Source organism: Desmodus rotundus, chromosome X, assembly GCF_022682495.2.
Source record: "Desmodus rotundus isolate HL8 chromosome X, HLdesRot8A.1, whole genome shotgun sequence".
In the NCBI taxonomy this organism is placed as follows: Eukaryota; Metazoa; Chordata; class Mammalia; order Chiroptera; family Phyllostomidae; genus Desmodus; species Desmodus rotundus.
The window spans coordinates 91,485,434-91,508,633 of record NC_071400.1 but is presented as its reverse complement, the minus strand read 5'-3'; the positions used below and the strand labels follow the sequence as shown (position 1 = coordinate 91,508,633).

General features: G+C 37.5%; 1 protein-coding gene across 4 annotated transcripts in view; it reads left to right on the top strand.

Moving 5' to 3' along the window:
• Positions 1–23,200, top strand: part of CDKL5 (cyclin dependent kinase like 5) — a 154,973-nt gene that overhangs the window by 23,743 nt on the left and 108,030 nt on the right. The window lies entirely within an intron of this gene.

Below are 23,200 nucleotides of genomic sequence, written 5' to 3'. Positions count from 1 at the left end.
TATATTAACAATGGCTGGACTTTTTCTGGACAGACCTCATATATTTTGAAAGTAACCCCTTATCAGATGTATCATTTGCAAATATGTGCTCCCATTCAGTGGGTTTCCTTCTCATTTCGTCAATAGTTTCTTTTGCTGTGCCTAAGCTTTTTAGTTTCATGTAATCCCATTTGTTTATTTTTGTCTGGATCTCCTTGGAACTCTATTCCTTTCTTTTCTGTCACGTACTCCTAGTCTTCTTACTTCCATTTCTAGTCTTTTTCCCCTGCATTATTTTTGATTTGTTTAACAGTCTGCCTTTGGCTATCTCTTTCCTCTTTCTGGCCTTGGTGTAACACTTTATTGTTTTAACCCTAACTTTGAATTTACATACCTCTACTGGACTGTAACTTCTTTGAGAGTAAGTTGCATCTGTAGTTCTTAAATTATCCAGTATATAATTTTGTAAGTAGTAAGTGTCACATACCATTCTCTTAAATTTAGCTCCCCCCGCCCAAACTTAGTTTCCCTTCCAGGCTTTCCTTTTTCTGTTTATGGTGTTGCAGTTCTCCCTTCAACTCTACATTCTGGTCAGCAATTTCTGCTGCTTCTGTCTTCTAAGTGTTATTTGTATCCACAGCATTCTTTTCACTTTCATCATCGCTTGCCAATTAAAAAACAAATATTGAGTGCATATTATATTCTAAGCACTGTTTAAGTGCTGGGAATACAAATACTACAGATCCTGTCCCTTGCTCTTAGAATACCAGTCAGGGAGAGACTCTTGTTCTGCACTTTACTGAGCATATGCATTATTGACTGCCTTCTCTGTGCTGAGTGCTATTGTAGGCACAGGTGGATAATATTATAGAGTCCCTTTCCACAGACTGCTCACTTCCAATGGGAGAGTTCTAGAAAACATAGCTACTAGATCCCCTTCATTCTAAAGTACATTTTCCTCCTCAGGCTTTAGTTTTTTAAAATCCAGATGAGTCTTACCCTGGCCAGATAGCTCAGTTGGTTAGAGCATTTTCCCAATACACCAAGGTTGCAGGTTTGATCCCCAGTCATGGCACATACAAGAATCAGCCGATGCATAAATAAGTTGAATAGCAAATTGATGTTTCTCTCTTCTTCTTTCTAAAATCAACCAGTCAATCAGTAAATTAAAATCCAGATGAGTCTTAACCCTGGCACGTATGTTTAATGTAGTTTTTTATTCCCTCTTCAGGAGTATTAAATTGCTGCTACTTACAACTATAGAACCTTATTATTGGGGAACTATAGCATATATCAATTTTAAGTATTATGATAGAAGTGTATATAGAGTTGCACTGTCAAGCATGGTAGCTTCTAGTCCCACATGGCTACTTAATCAAGCTATACATTGATTGCATTTAAGGTTAAATTAATTAAAGTTAAATAAAATTAAAAGATTCAGTTCCTCAGTTGCATTAGCCACAGTTCAAGTACCCAATAATTTGACTAGTGGCACTGTATTGGACAGTGCAAATACAGGACATTTCCATCATTACAGAATGTTCTGTTGGGTAGCATTGGTGTAGAATGTGGTTCACGGTTACACCTGGAGAGTTGGGAAAGATTTAGTCATTTGCTTTCTGGCATTACTGTTAGCCATCTTTCTTTCTTCTTAGTAGTAGGTACCCAGAAAAAACTGGGATGTTAAAGAGTTAGGATGAAAGGGGAAAAGGCTCTGCATTTTCAAACTGGGAAGGTAGATTAGCTGGTTTTATTTACCATGTTATCTTCACGTCCTTTTTAAAAAGAGGGTTTCTTTTTAAAGCAGAGTCATACTTTTTTCTCCCAGCTTAATTGAGGTATAATTGACACATAAAATTGTGTATATTTAAAGTGTATGATATGATGATTACCACAATCAATTTAATTAACACCTCCATCACCTCACACAGTTACCTGGGTTTTTTTGGTGAGATCACTTAAGATTTAATCTCTTAGCAAGTTTCAAATATACAGTATAGTAGTATTATGAACTATAGTCACCACATGAATTTGAACCCTCAGAACTTATAACTGAAAGTTTATACCCTTTGACTAGTATCTCCTCATTTCTCCCATTCCTCATCCACTGGCAAGTAGCATTCTACTGTTTCTGAGTTTCACTTTTTAAATTGTGAATTCAACATGTAAGTGATACCATACAGTACTTGTCTTTCTCTGGTCTATTTCACTCAATATAATGCTTTCCAGGTTTATTCATGTTGTCACAAATGGCATAATTTCTTTTTTAAAAAATAGCTGAATAGTATTCCATTTTATTCACTCCTCCCATTTTTTTCATTCATTCATCCATCAACTGGACACTTGGGTTGTTTGTATATTTTGGCTATTGTGAATAATGCTGCAGTGAACCGCGGCAGTGCAGATAGCTCTTTGAGATACTGATTCTGCTTCCTTCAGATATAAACCCAGAAGTGTGATTGCTGGATCAGATGGTAGTTCTGTTCTTAATTTTTTTGAGAAACTAAATAGGGCTTTAAAAACAGATTTTATCACACTGAAAATTTAAGAACTTTTATCCAGTTTCTTATCACTGATCAAATGGGATTCAGCAGGTAGCCCTTTAAAGGCAATGGTTTGGTGGGCTGCACCACAATGAAATTTTCCATGTTTCCAAATTTGTTGTTCATAGTACAACATGTAGTTTCTCAGGGAAGATATAATTGGACATGAAATATTTACGTGAACTATTCACTCCTATTGACTTCTCTTTTAGTGAGTGTGGTTTGCAATTATTGGAGCAAAAGTTTCCTGAATCTTTTTCTTGTTTCCATTTTATTGTATGGTAAAACACAATTTATCCATTCTCTTATTAATGGATATTTAGATTGTTTAGTGTCTTTGACAAATACAAATAAAACGACTTGGCTTTTGGTGGGCAGATGCTTTCATTTTTCTTGGGTTAACTAATGTTAGTAGTGCAGTGGAAAAAGGCCATGGATCTTCTTCCATGCCCTCTCCAGGCAAGTTATCTCCATCAATCTCCACGTGTTCACCACCCTGGAGCTCTCCAAACCCTGTCCTTTTGTTTTTTTGTTTGTTTGTTTGTTTTGTTTTTTTTTTAATGGAGGTTTCATTACTCTGACATAATTGATTAAATCATATACCCCTGGTGATTGGACTCAATCACAAATCCCTTTCCCCTCCCTGGAGGTGGGGTGAGGGACCTGAAAGTTCCAACTCTTTAATCTCTTGGTTGTCTCCACTGGCAACCCACCCTTTATCCTAGGTTACCTAGGGCTTTTCTAAAGTTACCATATTAACATAACGAGAGACACCTTTGTCAGTCTCATCACTTCGGAAATTCCAAGGGCCTTAAGAGCTCTGTCCCTGAAGATGAACGAAGACCAAATATATATATATCCAAATATATAAGACCAAGTAGTTATTGGTCTTATATATCACAGTATCACACTAATAAAGATATTCAACCTTTGTTTCACTTATTATTTTATAAATGAAGAGGTGTACATGCTCAGCCATTGCCTTTTAAAACTATTTTATAGTGAAGCATGATAAACACTTAATAAGGTACACAAGACATCAGTGAACCACTTGCATTGAATTGTCACAAAACCAACACTTAATGTAACTTGACTCAGGTGAAGACATAAAATATTGCAAACTCCCAAAAGTTAGTGTTGTATCAAGGGCTAGGAGTGATGGGTGTGGTCTACCCTAGGTTCTGATAATAACCATACATTTTCTATAGAGAATTTAAAATTAGTGAAATTATTGAAAAAGTCTGCTTTTTATTATCACCATGAGTTGATCAGTTAAAAAATATATTTTTCTGTATGTGTAATACCTATTTTGTGGCTTATCTGGTCACTCTTTTTGATGAATAGAAATTAACATAGTCCAGTTTATCTGTCCTTTCTTTTGGTGCTTGTTATATCCATAAATAGATATTCTACATTATCTCTTAGGAGCTTTATTGTCTTGACTTTTACGTTGAGCTATATAATGCACCTGAAATTAATGTTTGTGTATGGTATGAGTTAGAGATCAAGTTAAATTTTGTTCCCTTATGATATAAGGCTTATATATATATATATATATATATATATTCATAAGGCTTATGTTTATTCAAATGACTTGGTACTACTTATTGCAGATATCAAACTTTCTTGTCTGCAGTGCTAACTTTTCTGTGCAAGCATCCATTTCACATATGATCTATTTTTGTGCTTCTGTTTGTTCCTTTTATCGGGTTGTCTAATATATTGACTTAATGACTGCTTTATGATAAGTCCTGATATCTGGAGAGAAAGTCTTGTCTTCTTCAAGTGTGTCTTGTTTTCCTTGGTTATTTGCATTTCTGTATACACATTTGAATCAGCTGATACATTTCCGTGAAATACTTGTTAAGATTGATTGGGATGGTATTGGGTCTCTAGATCAATTTGGATAGAACTAACATTTTAACAGTGTTAAATCTCAGGAATATCACATACCCCTTCACTAATTAGTTCTCCTTTAATTTTTTAAAATACTGTTTATTATAGCTTTCTATATAGAAGTTTTCCACTTTTTTGTTTACAGGAATTTGATATTTTTGATGGTATTGTAAATGATATTAAAATTTATTTTCTAACTTCATTGCTGGTATATAGAAATGCAATTGATTGTTAGATATTTTGCATCCCTCAGCTTTGATAAACTCATCTTTTCTGATAGTTGATTTTGGATTTTCTATAGGTACAGTATATGAATAGTGATAGTTTTTTTCCTTCACTTTCACTTGTCATATTTTTGTCCAGCTTTCTACTTGTTTGCAGTGGAAGATTACCCAGTCAACATTATTAGAAGCAGAAATTCTTCCTAAGTGGAAAATTAAAACTGCATCTCATTCTCATTTCTAAATTATCTTTCTTTTTTTTTTTTTTTTTTTTTTTTTTTTTTTTAATATATTTATTGATTATGCTATTACAGTTGTCCCATTTCCCCCCCCACTCCACTCCATCCTGCCCACTCCCCTCCCTCCCACATTCCCCCCCCATAGTTCATGTCCATGGGTCATACTTATAAGTTCTTTGGCTTCTACATTTCCTACACTATTTTTACCCTCCCCCTGTCTATTTTCCTCCTATCATCTATGCTACTTATTCTCTGTACCTTTACCCCCCTCTCCCCCTCCCACTCCCTTATTGACAACCCTCATGTTCTAGTTGTTTGCCTAGTTTGCTCTCATTTTTGTTTTATGTGTGGTCATTAATAACTGTGAGTTTGCTGTCATTTTTACTGTTCCTATTTTTGATCTTTTTCTTAGGTAACTCCCTTTAACATTTCATATAATAAGGGCTTGGTGATGATGAGCCTCTTCAACTTGACCTTATCTGAGAAGCACTTTATCCTCCCTTCCATTCTAAATGATAGCTTTGCTGGATACAGTAATCTTGGACGTAGGTCCTTGCGTTTAATCTTGGGTAATGTAATTATGATGTGTCTTGTTGTGTTCCTCCTTGGGTCCAGCTTCTTTGGGACTCTCTGAGCTTCCTGGACTTCCCGGAAGTCTATTTCCTTTGCCAGATCAGGGAAGTTCTCCATTATTTGTTCAAATAAGTTTTCAATTTTTTGTTCTTCCTCTTCTCCTTCTGGCACCCCTATAATTCGGATGTTGGAACGTTTCAAGGTGTCCTGGAGGTTCCTAAGCCTCTCCTCATTTTTCCAAGTTCTTGTTTCTTCATTCTTTTCTGGTTGAATGTTTGTTTCTTCCTTCTGGTCCATACCATTGATTTGAGTCCCAGTTTCCTTCTCATCACTATTGGTTCCCTGAACATTTTCCTTTGTTTCTCTTAGCATAGGCTTCATTTTTTCATCTGTTTTTCGAATAGATTCAACCAAGTCTGTGAGCATATTGATAACCAGTGCTTTGAACTGTGCATCCGATAGGTTGGCTATCTCTTCGTCGCTTAGTTGTATTTTTTCTGGAGCTTTGAAGTGTTCTGTCATTTGGGCCATTTTTTTTTGTTTGTCTTGGCGCGTCTGTTACTTTAAGGGGAGGAGCCTTAGGTGTTCACCGGGGCGGGGTAACGCTGGTCGCTGCGCAGTGATGCTGTACGTGGGGGCGGGGCCGAGAGGGAGCAATGGCGCCCGCTTCACTCTCTTCCGGATTTCAGTCTTTCACTCCGCTACCCACAATCAAACTGGGCCCCTCTGGTGCTGGTTCCCGAGTAAGTGGGCCTGTGCACACTCTAGGCCCCTGTGGGTCTCTCCAACAACCTCTCCTGTGAGGCTGGGAGTCTCTCCTGCCGCCCCAACCCCCAGGGGCGCTTTCAATCAGAGGTTTGAGGCTTTATTTCCCCGAGCTGGAGCCCTGGGTTGCGCAGCGGTCTGCTTCTCTGCCCGCCGTTCGTCCGGTTTATCTGTGGGCGAATGTGGTGCCGCAATGTGCTATCCACCACTCTGCCTGCCCCACTCTCCGCCACTCTGAGTCCGGCCCTCTGGGTTTATCTGTGCAAATGTGGGACCGCAGGGTCTGCTAGTGCTCGGACTGCCTGCGCCATTTGTCCCACACTCCGCCAGTCTCAGTCCCGCCACAGCCACGCGAGTCCTCTCCACCCCAGTGCCGTCTCCGCCCCTCCTACCAGTCTGGATGAATGATTATTTTCTGTTTCCTTGGTGTTGGTCCCCCTTGCTGTTTGATTCTCTGTCGGTTCTGGTTGTGCGAGGAGGCGCAGTGTGTCTACCTACGCCGCCATCTTGGTTCTCCTCTAAATTATCTTTCAATTTAAACCCAGATCTCTGTGTGCCTCAATAGCCATGAGGCCCAGTGAAAGATAATAGTATCTTTCAGATATCATAAATGTTCCTAAAGGCTGTATAAACAAATCTTAAGAAATCTTTATTTTAAATATGTAAAATTTAATCTTGATGGTGAGAACTCAGTGTGTTTCCCAAGGGCTTATATATGAAAGTTTATCAGTAGTTTAAAGAATTCTTTAAAGTGGTGGAGTCCCTAGACGCAAGGCACCTCTGATGTATTAATTTTTCTGAAACATCATTTTTAGGTGCCTCCTACTAGAGGTAGCCCAGGGAGCAGTCCACTTTGCAGAGGGCATTGGTTTCCTGGGTAATGCCCTGTGATGCTGGTAGAGAGGAGCTGCAGGGAGAACTCTGGAAACTGCATGGGGAACGAAGTGGCATATGACTGTCAGTGTTGGCAAAGTATCCCGTAATGTTTCACAGAAGGACGTTCCAACTTGTCTAGTAACTTGGTGGGTTGCAGCTGAGGCATCAGAGTCTTGATGCAGCTTGTCCTCTGGCAATGTCATGCATGCACCTGTGAGCTGGATGAGTCTGTGGGCTTCTGTCATCAAGGGAGTCAACAGCTGTTGAGCAGTCTCAGGAAAATGATTGCAGCTTAAAACAGACAACCTCTGCTGGGTCATCTGCCCTTGAATATGGTAGGCTAACTAGGATGGATATCGTAATGTCATAGTCATGAAAGAAATGGTCATTTATAAAAGCTGAATGAAAATGTATGTTTGGCTGTAAAAGTTGTTAAATTCCAAATAGAGCCTCAAGGAATAGAGCCTTAGAAAAGGTGACGTTAAAAACAGTTGTTGAATGAGACCTGCTAGTGTCTCTTTCAGGACTTGAGTACTTAATATATGTATTCATTTTGGGGGAGGTTATGTTTATAATGACTACTTCATACGTTTTTCATTTTTATAATTTTTCCCCAGTTTTATTGAGGGATAATTGACATACATCACTGTTGCAAGTTTAAGGCATACAGCGTAATAATTTGATTTCCATATATTGTGAAATGGTTATCACAGTAGGTCAGAACATTTTTATAATTTTAAAATTAGAATTAATGGGCCCACTCAGAGATTCTTAAAAATTGCTAGTTTTTAGTCATTTGTCTTTTAGCAAGTCCCCAAATGACAAATTGATTAAAACAACACTTTAAAAACTAAAAATTTAACACATTATTCTTATTAAAACACCTTAGAATAAATACTATAATTTGGATTATTTAACATGCATTTTATGTCCTAAATGTAGGGAAATACTGTATTTTTCAGACTATAAGACACACTCCCCCCCCAAATTCAGGAGGAAAATGGGTGTACGTCTTATAATCTGAATGTAACTTACCTGGCCCATGGAGGGGGGGCAGTGGTGGAGCTGGGTTTTTTTCCTATTTTCCTCCTCTAAAACCTAGGTACGTCTTATGGTCTGGTGCATCTCATAGTCTGAAAAATATGGCAATTAAAGATAAAAGTAGTGGAGAAGTCATTTTAAGGAATCATTTGATAGAAAGCAGTGAACATTGCTCACATAAAGTAGTAAGTGGATAAAGTGAACCTGGTTATCTCAGAAAAAAATTTAGCTTAGTAGTATCAGAGAAATGACTTTTAGTAATTAAACCCATTTTGTCAGTACTGCTGTATTACAAATTGCTGAATTTTTAGTATATTAGTCAGGATTCAGTCTGAGAAATAGAACCTCTGTGAATGTTATGGGATGAGGGATTTATTATAATAATCAGACTGCACACAATCATAGTAGGAGCTGGGTATGTGAAAATCAAAAAGGTGAGGGATCAGAAAAATAGTCACTAATAGAGATCCTCCTAAAGCACTAGCATAGGTGGGTAAATCAGAGCTTATTGGGAAGATCTTAAGAAGCCCAGTGTAAGGTCATCAAAGTGGAAATGCAAAGAGGATGATCATGGAGAGAGAGGTCTATGGGAGCCTGTTACCTCTGTATAGCTACTGCCTCTGTGAATCCACAGCCCATAGTCAACCATCTATTGATGGGTCTTGGACCACTGTTGATCAGGCGAGAAAGAAGAGCTGGACACAGAAGGGACCGGAAGAGAATAAGGACAAACCGAAACCTGCCAGGCACCTCTGCATTTGTCCTCACCTTGTCTAGCCATGAAGACCTTCTGAGAGTTTGGCCATCTATGTCTAACTTGGTATACCATATAGGGAAGGCAATTCTGGGAGACACAGTTCACAATAGGAAGCTGAACCAAATTCACAATAGAAAGATCCAATACATTGATTTTCCCATTCGGGCTATGTCTTTTGGCCTCATCTCATCAGGAGATGGTGGGAATATTTAATATTTTCAATCTCAAGATTTCTGTTTCTTTATGTATTTACTGAAACAATGTTCATATGCTGTCATCACTCAAGAATTTTAAATGCTGTACTTTGGATAACTTTTTCTTATTAACACCATGGCCTTTTCCTAATATATTTTACTATATAATATCTCTATATCTTATGTATTGATTTTTCTCAGTATTAAAGTTTTACAATCCCATAAATTTCAGGTCAGAAAATATTATGCAAATTTTGGAGAGGAAAACAGGTACAAAATTTAAATATGAATAACTACATAGTCTTTGGTGGATTTGGGGTTATGTGTATTATTAGGTAATCAGTTTGGTTACTCTGACAGAGAGACCCAAAATAATATTGGCTTAAATAAAGAAGTTTATTTCTCTCTCACATACAAAGTCTGGGTAGGCGTATCTGCTTCAGCTCTCACCATTTTGCTTGCATCTCTGCCACAAAGAAGAGGAAAAAAGTGAGTACAGGGAATAAAACTCCTTTCCTTTTAGGGTACAACACAGAAGATGTACCATCATTTTCATTTCTATTCTTTTGGCCAAAATTTAATCCTGTACTCAAACCTGGCTGCAAAAGAGACTGGGAAATGTAGCCTTTACCTGGGTAGCAAGTGCCTACATTGAAAAAATAAATAAATTACTAAAAGTGAACAGATATTGGATGCCAACTCGGAATATATTAAATACTCAAAGACTACATCTAACTCTCCAGAGTATTTCAGTCACTATCAGTGAATGTTCTTAAAAGAAATTAGAAGAGATTCTCCAACCCAAGAAAAACAAATAAATGGGAAAGAGACAAATGAACCCCCCATATGGACAATAGGAAGTAGATAAATGAAAACTATTTTGAGCACTTTCTATCCATCATGCCTTTATTCCCCAACCCTGTCAGATCATCCATTAAAAAAAATCAAGAACCAGCTGGCATGGGTATATTACACACGCACTGCAGAAGACAGAAGGCAGATGTGGAGCACAAAGGATGTAGTGGTAATATGAGAATAGCAAACTCCTAATTTTGCCGGCTAAATGCGTCAAACTAGCTGACAAAATTTTGAGGTTCTGTATTTCAAAGAACTGAGAAGTTCTCAAACTAAAATCTCTTGCAAAAAGTCTTTTATTTACCTTTAGTACCATTAATACACCAGTAGAGTGAAATATTAACATTTCAGAAAGTTGGCACAAAGTCCAATGGCATGCTTGGTTATTGTGATATACTTCATATTATATGAGGCAGTATCTTAAGGAATAGAAACTTGCTTAACCAACCATAAGTAAAAGGTTTTATTGTAAGAACCTGGTATATCTCCTGGACTCAATTGCAGGAAAAGGTGGTTGCTTTTCTTGCCTCTTGTCTCAGAATTGCTTCTCTCCAAGTCATTTTCAAATTTTTACTCATTCACTTGCAGGTAGTATGTTGTGGCTGCTTCAAAATAGCAGCTTAAACTCCTGAGTTTACTGGACCTTCTAATCAGCTCTCTGTAGATTATTACTGTCTAGGTCTCTTAGTTCTTGCTTCAAGAAAGTCACCTGAATGTCCACAGTGATAAGACTGTCTTTTGTATGCTAATGAATGACTCCGGCAGAGGCCCCTGGGGTAACTTCAGGTTAGGGCCTGGTTACCAGAAGGGTAAAGCCATGATTAGAAGGTTAGATCTCTCTGTCCTCTCCTCCCACCCCCACCTCTGGGAGAGCAGGAGCTGGAATTTGAATTAAATTACTGGTGGCAAATGATTTAATCAATCCTGCCTACAGAATGAAACCTCCATGTAAACCCCCAAGTATCAGGGTTGAGGAGCCTCTGAGTTGGTGAACACATTGAGGTAGTAGGAGGTACTAGTAAGGTGATATGTGCCCTAAGAGGGCATGGAGGCTCTGTACCTCCCACCCCGCTACCTCACCCTGCTCATCTCTTCCATTTGGCTGCTCCTGAGTTGTGTCTTTTATAAAAGTCGATATGGTAAATAAATAAAGCGTTTTCCTGAGTTCTGTGAGTCATTATAGGGAATTAATCAAACCTGAGGACGGGGTTGTGGGAACTCCTACTCTTTTTTTAATCCTCACCCCAGGACATGCTTACTGATTTTAAAGAGAAGTGAAGGGAGGGAGCGAGAGGGGGTAGCATAAGTTGTGCTCTCTTAGGCTCCGGGGCTATCTCTGGAAGGCTGTGGGGCTGCAACAGAAGTTCTCTTTTTTTATTGATGTTCAAGTACAGTTGTCTCCATTCCCCCCCCCCCAACTCCTCCCAACCGCAGCCATCCCCACCTCCCACCTTCGATCCTATCCCCCTTTGGCTTTGTCCATGTTCCTTTATATATGTCTTTGACAACCCTTCCCCTTCTTCACCACATTATCCCCTCCCACTTCCCCTCTGGTTACTGTCAGTTTGTTCTTAATAGAAGTCCTCTTAACCATATCTTGTCGTCCCCTCTGCCCCCCAATCAGATAAATAGGGAAAGAACGTATCTTTTCTTTTAACATAGTACATTTTTATTAATTAGTCATGTATTCAAATTTCTTTTGAACTTAATTGAACACATTCATCAATTAATGGCCTTGATGAAATTGCTTATAATTTTGAGTGCATTTCTTTGGTCAAAGTAATGTTACTTACCTTTCTAAACTTAGGACAAACAGCTGAGGAAGTGTAATATCGTTAGCTTGATTTTCTTCAGTTCCTTCTATATTTTAAATAGGACACAAATATCTCTGTAAATAAAAATAACTTCCTCCCAACACATTTGGAAATTATCCCAGACTTCCTCTTCATGCCTTGCAAAGTTGCTGCCGTCTAGTCATTATTACTATTTGTTTTTTTTGTTGTAGTTTAACATAAGTGATCGTCCCAGGAATAGCTTAATCACCAGATGTTTGGCCAGCAGTATTCCTCTTATTCTGGTTTTACAGTTTTTCTGAAATAGGCTGAAAGAAATCACTCCATTTCTTCCCTTGTTCTAAGATGATTTTACTCAATGGTTCTTGAAACTTACCTTGGTAAGTGATTTGGGACCACAATGAAAAGAGACAGGGTAGAGTATATATATTTATACTGGTCCCCTATGAATTGACCTTTATTAATTGAGGATTTCAACACTATTCAACACAATAGATTTCAAACTATTTTAGTTTGAGTGTTTGTGTGTATTTAGAAATGAAATTGTGGGACTTGAAAGCTACAAGGAACCTCAGAGATCATCCAACAGAGGAGCCTTATTTTTAACTGAGGAAATGAGAGTTGTCAAGGTCAGCCATAAATTTGATACTTTGGCTTGGTGAAAAAAAGCTGAAGAAGCTTCAGAATCTCTCTGGTGTAAATCTAGAGACATGATAAGAAGCTCAATTTGTGACAGCATTCACACTGTTTAGCTTGGAAGCAGTCTTTTTGAATTTTGCAGATTATCAACTGTTTGAAATCTCTTGATGTCTTAGGACAAATAAACTCTACCACAGACCTTTATACATTTCAATTAGTGAATTTTTCAAACTTGCAAAAAAACCCCAAACACCTCTTTTTAAAAACATAATCTTATGTAGAACCACAGTGTACACAACATAAATGGCATTGAATTAGTCATTTTAAGTAGAATTTTGATTTGTTGGAAAATAAATTAGTGAGAAAACTTAAATTTGTGAAATGCTGTATTAGAGTATATACATATTTCACTTCCAACTCTAGCTTAAAACAACTGAATGGATGTACTATAATTCATTTAATCAGACCCCTCATGCTCTCATCAACTGAGAGCATTAATATATGCTCTCATTGTATATTAACTTTGGTTTTTGTTAATCCAAAAAATTGCTCTCAATGTAGTTTTAATCTTCAGTTTTTATTACATGTAAAGTTGAGTAACTTTTTATATGTTTAAGAGCCATTTATGTTCCCTTTTCTCTGAACTATTCATTCATATCACCTTGTCCATTTTAAAAATTGGGTTTCTGCCTCTCTTATTGAGCAGTAGGAACCTTTTATGTGTTAGGATATTAACTCTTTGTAACATAAATTGCTGATTCTTCAGTTTATTTATCTTTTTCTTTTGGTTTTTGCCTTTTGTTATTTTTATGGATATCTGAACTCAAACTTAACATGGCTAAAATGGAATCCTGGATTTCCTCCCTTCCCTTAACCTGTTTCTATCATGGTCTTCCTCACATCAAGGAGCAGCAATCTCCATCTACTCATAGCCCATGCCCCATACCAAGAAGTTTTCCTTGATTTCTCTTTCCCTCACTTCCCATCTGTAATCCATCCCCAGTTATGTTGGCTTTCCTTCCAAATGTATCCTGAATCTATCAATTCTTCTTCATATCCACCAATTTAGTCCATCCTGCCCTTATCCTTCCCTTGGTTGGCTACAATGGCTTCCTAGTTGTGATACCCTCAAACTGACATCTCTCCTTCCAGGAACCAAGTCATTCTCTGTTCTGTAGCTTATATGATCCTTTCAAAATGCATCTGATTGTCACACCACCCTCTGAACCTATCCCTCCCATTTTTGTTCAAAACCCTCCATTGGCTCCTTATGTCTTAGGATAAAGATTAAACTACTTAAAATCTCAACCTATGATTTCTCCACCTTCACCTTGTACTAAGTTATTAACCACTCCACCTTCACCACCTTTGATTGTTTTGTGTTTACCGTTTTCCCTCCTGACTTGGGACTTTCACATAAATCATTCTCTCCTAGAGCATCCCTCCTCCCTCATTAAGTTTATGTCTACTTGTCCTACAGATCTTAGCTCACTCCACTCATTGCTTTCTTTGGAAGAGCAATACTCCCTAATTAAGTGGAAAACTTCTTGTTACAAGCCCTGGTAGCACCTTAGAACTTTTTTTAAATAACACATATAGTTACACTTTTATACTTGTTGTGTGATTCATTGATAAGCTCCATGAGATAAGGGTTCTTGTCTATTTCCTTCACTGATATATCCCCAATGTCTCTCACATGGGCTGCATGGCATATAGTTAGTGCTCATGACATTTATTGAATGATTGCTTAATTATAAATTATTAGGTTTACAGAATGTACTGTTGTTACCCTTTCCAAAAACTGTGACTATAGTTGCTCTTGGCCAGTCTTTTTTTTAAATAATTTTTTTATTTTTGAATTAAAGTTGACATACAATATTATAGTAGTTTTAAGTGTACAACCCAGTGATTAAATATTTATATAACTTGTGAAGAGATAACCCAGTGAATCTAGTACCCATCTGACACCATACATAGTTATTATAACATTATTGACTATATTCCCTATGCCATACTATATATCTCCATGACTATTTTGTAACTACCAATTTGTACTTTTTGATCCATTCCCTCTTTTTACCCATCTCCCCAACTCCCCTCCCATCTGACAACCATCAAAATGTTCTCCGTTTCTATGAGTTTGTTTCTGTATTTTTTTTTCAAGATTCCACATGTAAGTGAAATCATGGTATTTGTCTTTCTCTATCTGATGTACTCCACTCAGCACAATACCCTCTAGGGTATCTTGTCTCCATTTAGTTTTAATTCTTTTTCTAGAGTTTTGTTCTGTTCTTTCATATTGGACATGCTTCTTTTCTCATTTTGGCTGCCTGTCTGTGTTTGTTTGTATGTATTAGGTAGAGCTGCTATGCCTCCAAGTCTTGGTAGGGTGGCCTTATGTAGTAGGTGTCCTTTAGGGCCCAATGGTACAGTCTCCCAGGTCACCTGAGCAGGGTGCTCCAGCTGTGTCCCTTGTGTGAATTGTGTATGCTCTCCTGTTGCAGTTGAGCCTTGATTACCGTTGGGAGGGATCAACCCTCAGGCTGGTTGCTTATGAGGTCTGGCCACAACTACAGTGGAAGAGCCATTGTGCGGGGTTGTCCCTACATAGCAAGATTCACTTTAGTGGGGCTCTAGTGTTTTCTGAGTCTGCCCTTTGAGTGTGTCATTTGTGCAGGTAGTTGGGTGGTGCTCTGGTGTGGTCTGAAGATGGCCACTAGATGTGTTGGTTCTGGTGCCTCTTGGGAGGTGCAGGCTGAGGTCAGCCACTGCCTATGCCCAGCTCGGAACCATCTTATATGAGCTACCAAGTGATCTGCAGATTGTCTTGGACTTCAGTTGTTTCTGTCCTTTTTCATCTGAAGATTATTTTATCTGGAGTAGAAGATAATAAGTTAGACCATATATTTTGACCCACATCAACCCAACAAAATCTTAGGTGGTCCCCAACTTCTGTTAAATTTATTTACAGTTTGGAGACCAGGACAAATTATTCCATAGAAACCACAAAAAAAGTTGATACTTACCATTTTCATGCAAGTGCTTTCAAAACCTTTTAAACCAATAATGTATCTTAAATGGTACAGTATTAGTATGAATCTTGAATTTTTCTGATCCTTATTTAGCACTGAAGGGAAGCAGAGTTTGTTACCCTAAAATATGTCTCTTTGGATATTGGGGATATTGATTTTAAGCTTGTTATTATGGAACAAAAGACACATGAAAAACCTTTGACCTCTCCCCTGTCTAAAAGGAATTTAGATAGAGGACCTGTTCCAGGAAGGGAGATAGCATCAGATAACTAGTTTAATATAAACTAGTGTGTGATAGACAGAGAGGTCCACTTGTTCAAAGTCTTCTCTGTGTCTCATTGTTAAAGATAGCCCAGCAAATACTTGTATTTATTTACCAAACATTTGCTTTTCCATGTCCATGTGAGTGGCCTTCTCCTTTGAAGTCCCAAACTACTATCCCCTCTCCCCTTCTCCTTAGCTTCAGAATAACATATAAGCCTCAACTGCCCAATCTATCTGGGGGCCTCATTATGGCACTTCCAAATGTGCATTTGTATAAAAAAGTTGAACATTTTCTCCTGTTAATCTGTTTTTGTTAATTTGATTATTAACCCAGCTAGGATAACTGAGAAGGTGGAGGAAAATTATTTTTCTAGCCTCTACAACTCTTTTTCCCAATCTGAACCATGAGGCCCAGATTCTGAGGAAGGGCTGTAAATTGAATAGGGTTGTCAGTGCTGGGCGGAAATATCAAGTAGCTGGGTAGGAGATACATTGAGTTGGTGTTGGATTTCCTTCCTTGTGGAAGGATTCTAAAGGTGAAGGGTGGGAAGGCAATCTACATGTTTGGTAGTTTGAAATTTTTATGCTATTAAACTGTGTATATTACTCATGATAGTTAAATATCAGTTTGATTTAATGATGGGAAATGAATGATAGAGAATGGATTTATAAATCAAATTATTCTCCACTATTGGGCAATAAAGCATAATGAAGATCCTGTTAATTATGGGTCAAGGGTCCCATCTAGGAAGAAAGCAAGTGGGAGTGCATTGTCTCCTATCTTAGATTCAACATGGAGTGTTCTTTCTCTACAAGAGTGTAATCTGGACTTCTTTCCCCTGATGGTGTGCTTTCCATAGACATGGTTTCCTTCCATACATGGATCACAAGTTTTAAGATGTTTTCAAACCATTTGAACTCTCCTTATTATAACAGAAATGTGTCATGTACCAAATTCATTCCTGTGCACTTTTCAGTGACAAAATGGTTCTCTTATTTCTATGTATAAATACAACATCAGAAACAAAAACAAAACTTGACTGATTTTATACTGTCTTTGGGAAGAAGAAAAGATCCATTGAGGTGAAGATTATAATTTCAACCACAAAGGAAATATTCAAGGTCCGGGCAACTCTTAAATTTAGTACTACTAATAATGAAATAAATTATAAACTTTACATTTCTGTCAGTTCTTATAGATAGGTACCTGCTTACTTGCTAATGCAGAGACAAGATTAGTTAATTCTAGCTGCGTTTCTTAGTGCAAGACAAATCCACTTTAAAATGTATTCTGTTATGTTTATGAAGTTTAGTGATTAGCAATCAAAAACTCAAATGAGTTTTGAGAGATTCTTAGATCTTTGCATTGGAAAGGACCTTAGAGCACATCTAGTTTACTACAGGACTCTTTTCTACCAAGGCCAAACTTCTTCCAGTGGTCTCTCCCTGCCGCCTCTTGGTCCCCTTGTCTGTTATGGTTCAGATTACAGATCTTCTGTGTCCTTGAATTTATCAAGTTCTGTAAGGCTCTTTGTACTGCCTCCAGTGCTCTTTTCACATCCTTGTTCCCATGGCTTGCTTTTTTACATTCAACAGATTTTACTTAAATCTAACCTCCTCAGACAGGCCTTTGCAAGACCATCCTATCTAAAGGACCACTCCTCAATTGCCATAACACTATAAATAAGCTTTTTTTTCCCTTTATAATCCATGTCACTGTTTTAGGGGGTGGAAAAATTTTCCCTTCTAGGTTCTTTGGCTGGTCTAAATAATTAAATTGATGTAAGGCAGATTAACAGAAGAAAAACATTTAACTTCATAGGTACAGGGCTTCCTGAGAATACACTAAGATCCAAAGAGCAGCCAGGTAACTGAAACTTATCTAACATTCTGAGCTAAGGAAAGGGGTAGGGGTCTGGTGATAGATACAAAGGGGAGGAAGGTCTTTGACAAGAAGGCCAGAGGATATTTTTGGAAAACAAAAGTTATAGCTGTCTTCCCAGTAGAGGCCCCACTTCCAAAGTAAACTTAAGCAGTTGAGTAGGGAGGTTAAGAGCTTTTCTTGAATTTGTTGGGTTTTGATTGCCTTTAGCTTAAAATAATCCTTAATGCCAAAGAGGCATATTTTGGGGTAACAAATCTGCTCACTCTGGAATGATCATGTTTGCCTTTCTTCCCTCAGTAGGCTCCATGGGAGCAGTGGCCACATCTGTGTTGTTCACAGCTGTATCCCCAAAACATCTATAAGTGGGTCCACTGTAGGTGTCTGACAGATTTTATAAAATGAAAGAGTAACCATTAATGGTTCATTGTTATCTAATTACTACTGAGTTGAAATCTATTTCCTTTCACTTCTACCACTGATCTTAGTTCTTCCTTCTGAAATAATTCAAATCACCTGCTCTTCTCTCTCTTTTGCAAAGAGTCTTCGGACATTCGGATGTTAGTTATCTCTCATTGAGTCCAAACTCATTCAATTTCCTCACCAGCTCCTTATCTGTCATGGATAGGCATGGTCAGCATTCCAATTATCCATCACAGGGAGTTTTGGTTTTGTTGTTGATACCCAACACTAGACAGAGTACATTTTGTGGAGTCTGACCCTCAGAGAGAGGTAGTTTTAGTTAAACTGTTTTGGTCAATGTTTATCTTTGATAAAAAAATACCTTTTACCTCCATATAAATGACCAAGGAAATATTATATATGATGTCATTGTCAGAATTACTCTTGAGCTCTTAACTTGTTTTATTGTGCAATATAACAGCATAGAAATACATAAAATATAAATGCACATTCTAATGTCTGTCACTCAAGTCAAGAAAGGACATTGTCATAGTCCCAGGAAGCCCTCTTATTATTATTATTATTTTTAATCCTCACCTGAGGATGGATTTGTTTATTGATTTGAGAGAGAGAGAAACATCAATCAGTTGCCTCTTGTATATGCCCCAGCCAGGGATTGAACCTACACCTAGGCATGTGCCCTGAGATCGAACCTGCAACCTATTGGTGTATGGGATGACACTAACCAACCAACTGAGCCACCTGGCCAGAGCAGCCCTGTTATTGATGTAGGCATTCCAGGAGTCTGGGGACCCGAGAGTCTACAACCCACTGTGGGTTCTTGGCTTTGTGAAGGAAAGAATTCAAAGGCAAGCCAGCATAGAGGTTAAAGTGAAAGTGAGTTTATTTTTTGTGAAGTAGTGAGACAGAGAAAAAGCTACTCCACAGACAGAGGAGCCCTCCTTTAGCAGAACTTGCTTCCTTTATTGAGGTTTATTTAATTGACGTCGGGATAGGGTATTCAGTAAAGGGGAGGAATAATCAAGATCATCCCTGGAAAGGGGTGGAGATATTTCAGAGAACATTCATTGGCCATGTTGTATTCTTATATGGGCTTTCCATTTCAGATCATGGTGGCATGGGGTTTGTCCGTTTAACATGCTAATGCATTACAATGAGTATATAATGAGGATAGGGATTATGTTTAGGTAAATTAGTTACCATGTTGGACTGAGCTTGTCTCTGACAGTTTTAAGCCAGAAATCTGGTGGGAAGTGGTGGTCTGTCTTCTTAACAGCTTCTGTAGCTTTTATTGATTGCAGCTGTTTCGCCATATACCCTATCTCATTATGTATCTCTTCTCAATCTCAACTCCTCCCTGGAAGTAATTAATATTCTGATTTTTAGAACACTTCCTTGGTCACTTATTTTTGTATAGATTTACCACTTGTATATGCATCCCTAAATAATGTAATTCAGCTTTGCCTGTTTTAAAACTGTATGTAAATGCAATGTGTTTAGTTTCCTGTTTTGCAATGAATTATCACTAGCTTAGCAGATAAAGATAGCACATGTCTATTAGCCCACCATTCTGAAGGCCATGAAATGGCTGGATTTCTCTGCTGAGGATATCATAAGCCTGAAATCAACCTGGTGGCTGGGGTAAGTTCTCTTTCTCCTTTGATTAGTTCCAAAGTTGATTTCTAAGATCCAACTCTTTGCTCTTTTGATCTCTTGACTGTTTGTGCGGGGAAGGAAGTTGTTTTCCTCAATCCTTCTAGGATTTATTTTTGGTCTGGTCTAATAATTAAATCAACATGAGACAGATTAACAAGAGAAAATATCCAAATATAATTATATATGTATGTATGGGAACCCCACATCCTGGGAGACTCAGAGACCTCACATACAAGAGATGTTCTAAGACAAAGGTAAAATGCGGTATATGGCATCCTGAGCCAAGAAGTGAGGTAATATGCTTTGGGGCTTCAGAGGAGAGGAGGGTTATTTGCAGGACTATAAGAAGAGCAGATGTTCAGTAATGAGAAGTTTACTTGGGCCTATAGATAGGTCATAAAGATTTATTTCTGTTGATATGTCTTATTATGGACAAGGGGGCCCCCAATTTAAATTCTTTAAGAGAGAGGTAAAAGTTTCTTGTGAGCCTCTAGGATCTCGATTGCCTTCAGCTCAGAATAATCCACAGGCCAAAGTAGCATGTGGGGATGCCTATTCTGAACCCCTTCATGTGTTTTTTATTTCTGCTCTTAATTATGTATATCTTTATATTTTCCTTGCATGTATTTTGCTGTTATTTTTAACCTCTTGAGATTCATGCTCAGCTTATTTTTTTAAATCTTCTGATATACGCATATATAAAGGATCTCAGTTACCTCAAGCATTGCTTTAGCTTCTTCCCATAAATTTGTATTTTTACATATCTTTTATGATTTCTTATTTGACTGACTTATTTTAAGAATGTACTAATTTTCAAACATATGAAGATTTTCTAATTATTTCTTTTGTGACTGATTTTTTCCTTTTTTTTGCAAAGTCACACTGTGGAGAGAGAATATCCTTGTAGTTCAATCCTTGTCATTTGTTTTGGATTGCGTTATGGCCTTGCACATTATCATATTATCAGCCTTCATAAATATTCTGTGTGTGCTTGGGGGAAAAAAGATATTCTGCAGTTCTTTGCTACTGCTTATATGTTCATTTGGTAAAGTTTTTAAAATCTATATATCCTGATTATTTCTCTCTTTAAACTTTCTGCCAAATTTCTTTGCTGTTATTCTTTCAGTTCTAGAATTCTAACTTATTTTTTCAAATTTGTTATTTTACCTTTTAGACCTTCAAGTCCTGTCAAAATGTTCAACTGTTGGATTTTTATTAATCCAACCTTATAGTTGTTTTATTGGCTATTCCTGATAATTCTAATATTACAAGTCCTTGTGGGTCATTTTCTGCTTCAGTAGTTTCTGTTGGTTCTTGTTAGTGTTATTTTATTACCTTATGTATCTGGCTATTATGTACTGCACAATGTAAAGGAGAAATTATCTGTAGCAATATCGTGAGGCCTAGGTTGAAGTTATCTTCTGCAGAGACTTGCCTTTTCTTTTCTTTTTTTTTTTTTTTTTGCACCCTCACCCCTGTCCTACCCCATTGCTTCATCCAGATGGCTGGTGGCACCACCAATGTGAATGTTGGACCACCTGAATCCAATAATCCAAGGTATACCTTAAGGTTTATTTAGGCTATCCAGGTGACATAAAGCTATAATTCACGTCTGTTCAAGGCCTGATTTCTTTCTGGTTTCTTCTATCCTGGGAGTATAGCTTTTTAGGGTTTCTGCTTCAAGTGAGTGGTGGTTTATCAAACTTCTTCCTTTTGAAACACTTTTTTGCCCATGGATTTGTAAGGGTATCAGGAGTAAGCTGTTTTCTCCCCTCTTTTTTCCTTGGATCTTCAGGTGCCAGAGGGCTAAAATCATTTTGGATGATTTGTATTACCTCTCTGGGTTCTATTCTCTTGCCTTGATTTTAACCATGTAATTCTTAATAATCTTGTTAAGTCTTTGGGGTTTGGGGGCTGTTTTTAAAAAGTATTTGCTCCAGAATTTGTATTTACCCTCAGAGAGACATTTCATCCAAGTTATTTAGTTATTTGAAGTTAAAATATCTGAGCGTTTATGCCTTAAATATTAATTAGTGTTATTCACATGAAATTGTAGTTGTTGACGTAAGAGTGTCCAAATCTACAGAAAAATTTTATATGAATTTATTTGAGCCAAAATTTCAAGGACATGCCCAGAAGCAATATCTCAAAGGGATTAAAAAAATGCTGCAGAGAAGAGCAGATTTGCAGCTCATTTTTCACATTTAGAATCAAAGGGGAAAACATAAGGAAGGTTACATAAAACCCATTGGTAGTAGTACATTAAAGAGACAAGAGAAAGCAAAGTGGGGAAATCTCTGGGATTGGATAAAAAGCAAAATGGAGAAACACATTTCATTTACATTGGTGGGTACAGGACAGCTAACATTTACAGTAAACCGTGTGTAACAACAAGGAGTCTTGTGATTTTTGTGCTCTGGTGCCAGCTGTTGTACCCTCCCGGGATCTGAAAGAGGAAATTACTCTGATACTTCAAAGGTGTATTATCCTAGATGCATGAGAACAATGGATGCTGCTCATTGAACGTTAAGATTGAGTTTTGCTAAGGAAGCTGTAGGTCTGGGACGTGACTTTTGGTCACTGAGCTTGTCAGTCCTCTGCCAAGTAGCTCCCTGAGCTTGTCGGCTCTACTAAGTTGCCCCCTTTTTGTTTACATAGTTAAATTCAATTTCCCCCAGTGTGAATACTGCTAATTAAAAGACTGTTCTTGACACCTATGTTATGTATTTACTCACACATTTAAATTCTGATTCCCAGTTTGCATTACTCAGTTTTGATTTCCATAGAGAATAAGTAAATGGGACCAAATGTTCTTTACATATACTTACATAAAGAACTTTTGGGGTGCTGAGTCTCCTTAGAGGGAATAAAATTTTTATCTCGTTTCCTTTGAAATGAGTCATATACAATTATTGGCAAGAGAGTGGAATATTTACATGTTTCCTGGATGATTCATTCTCAAACACTCTGAGCATCTTTTACTTGGAATGTGACTAACTTAGATTTTCATATGGCTGTCTCCTTGTTATTGATATTGCACCTCAGACGTCACCTTTTCAGAGAGGCCTCTCTGAGTAATCACTCTTTTTTTTCCCCTTTATAACATGTATCAGTATCCAATAATAATCTTGTACTTTTTTCTTCCCTCAGCAAAATGTAAAGCTCCATGAAGGCAAGGACTTGGCCTATTTTGTTTACCACTGTCTTGTGTATTATTTATCCATTTCCTGAAACATGTTAGGTATTCAGTAATTATTCATTTAATGAATGAATTGAACATTTATTAATTTCTTCTGAAATTGTGACATCATTTTCTCTAAATGTAACAGTCATCCTTTAAAAATTTGTGATTCTATTACAGTTTCCTAAAATATAGTATCTGTTTTCTCTTGCCTTTTTTCAAAAACATTTTTTGTAAATGTTGAATGAAACATCAGGTGATAAGAATCTGACCTAAAGTAAATGTTGGAATGACAAATATTTAGCATTAGGGACAACTGTGACTTTCTTGTTACATATTGAACTGAGATGAGCTTAGTGTGGCTGGAGTGAAGCAAGCCAAGAGAGACTAG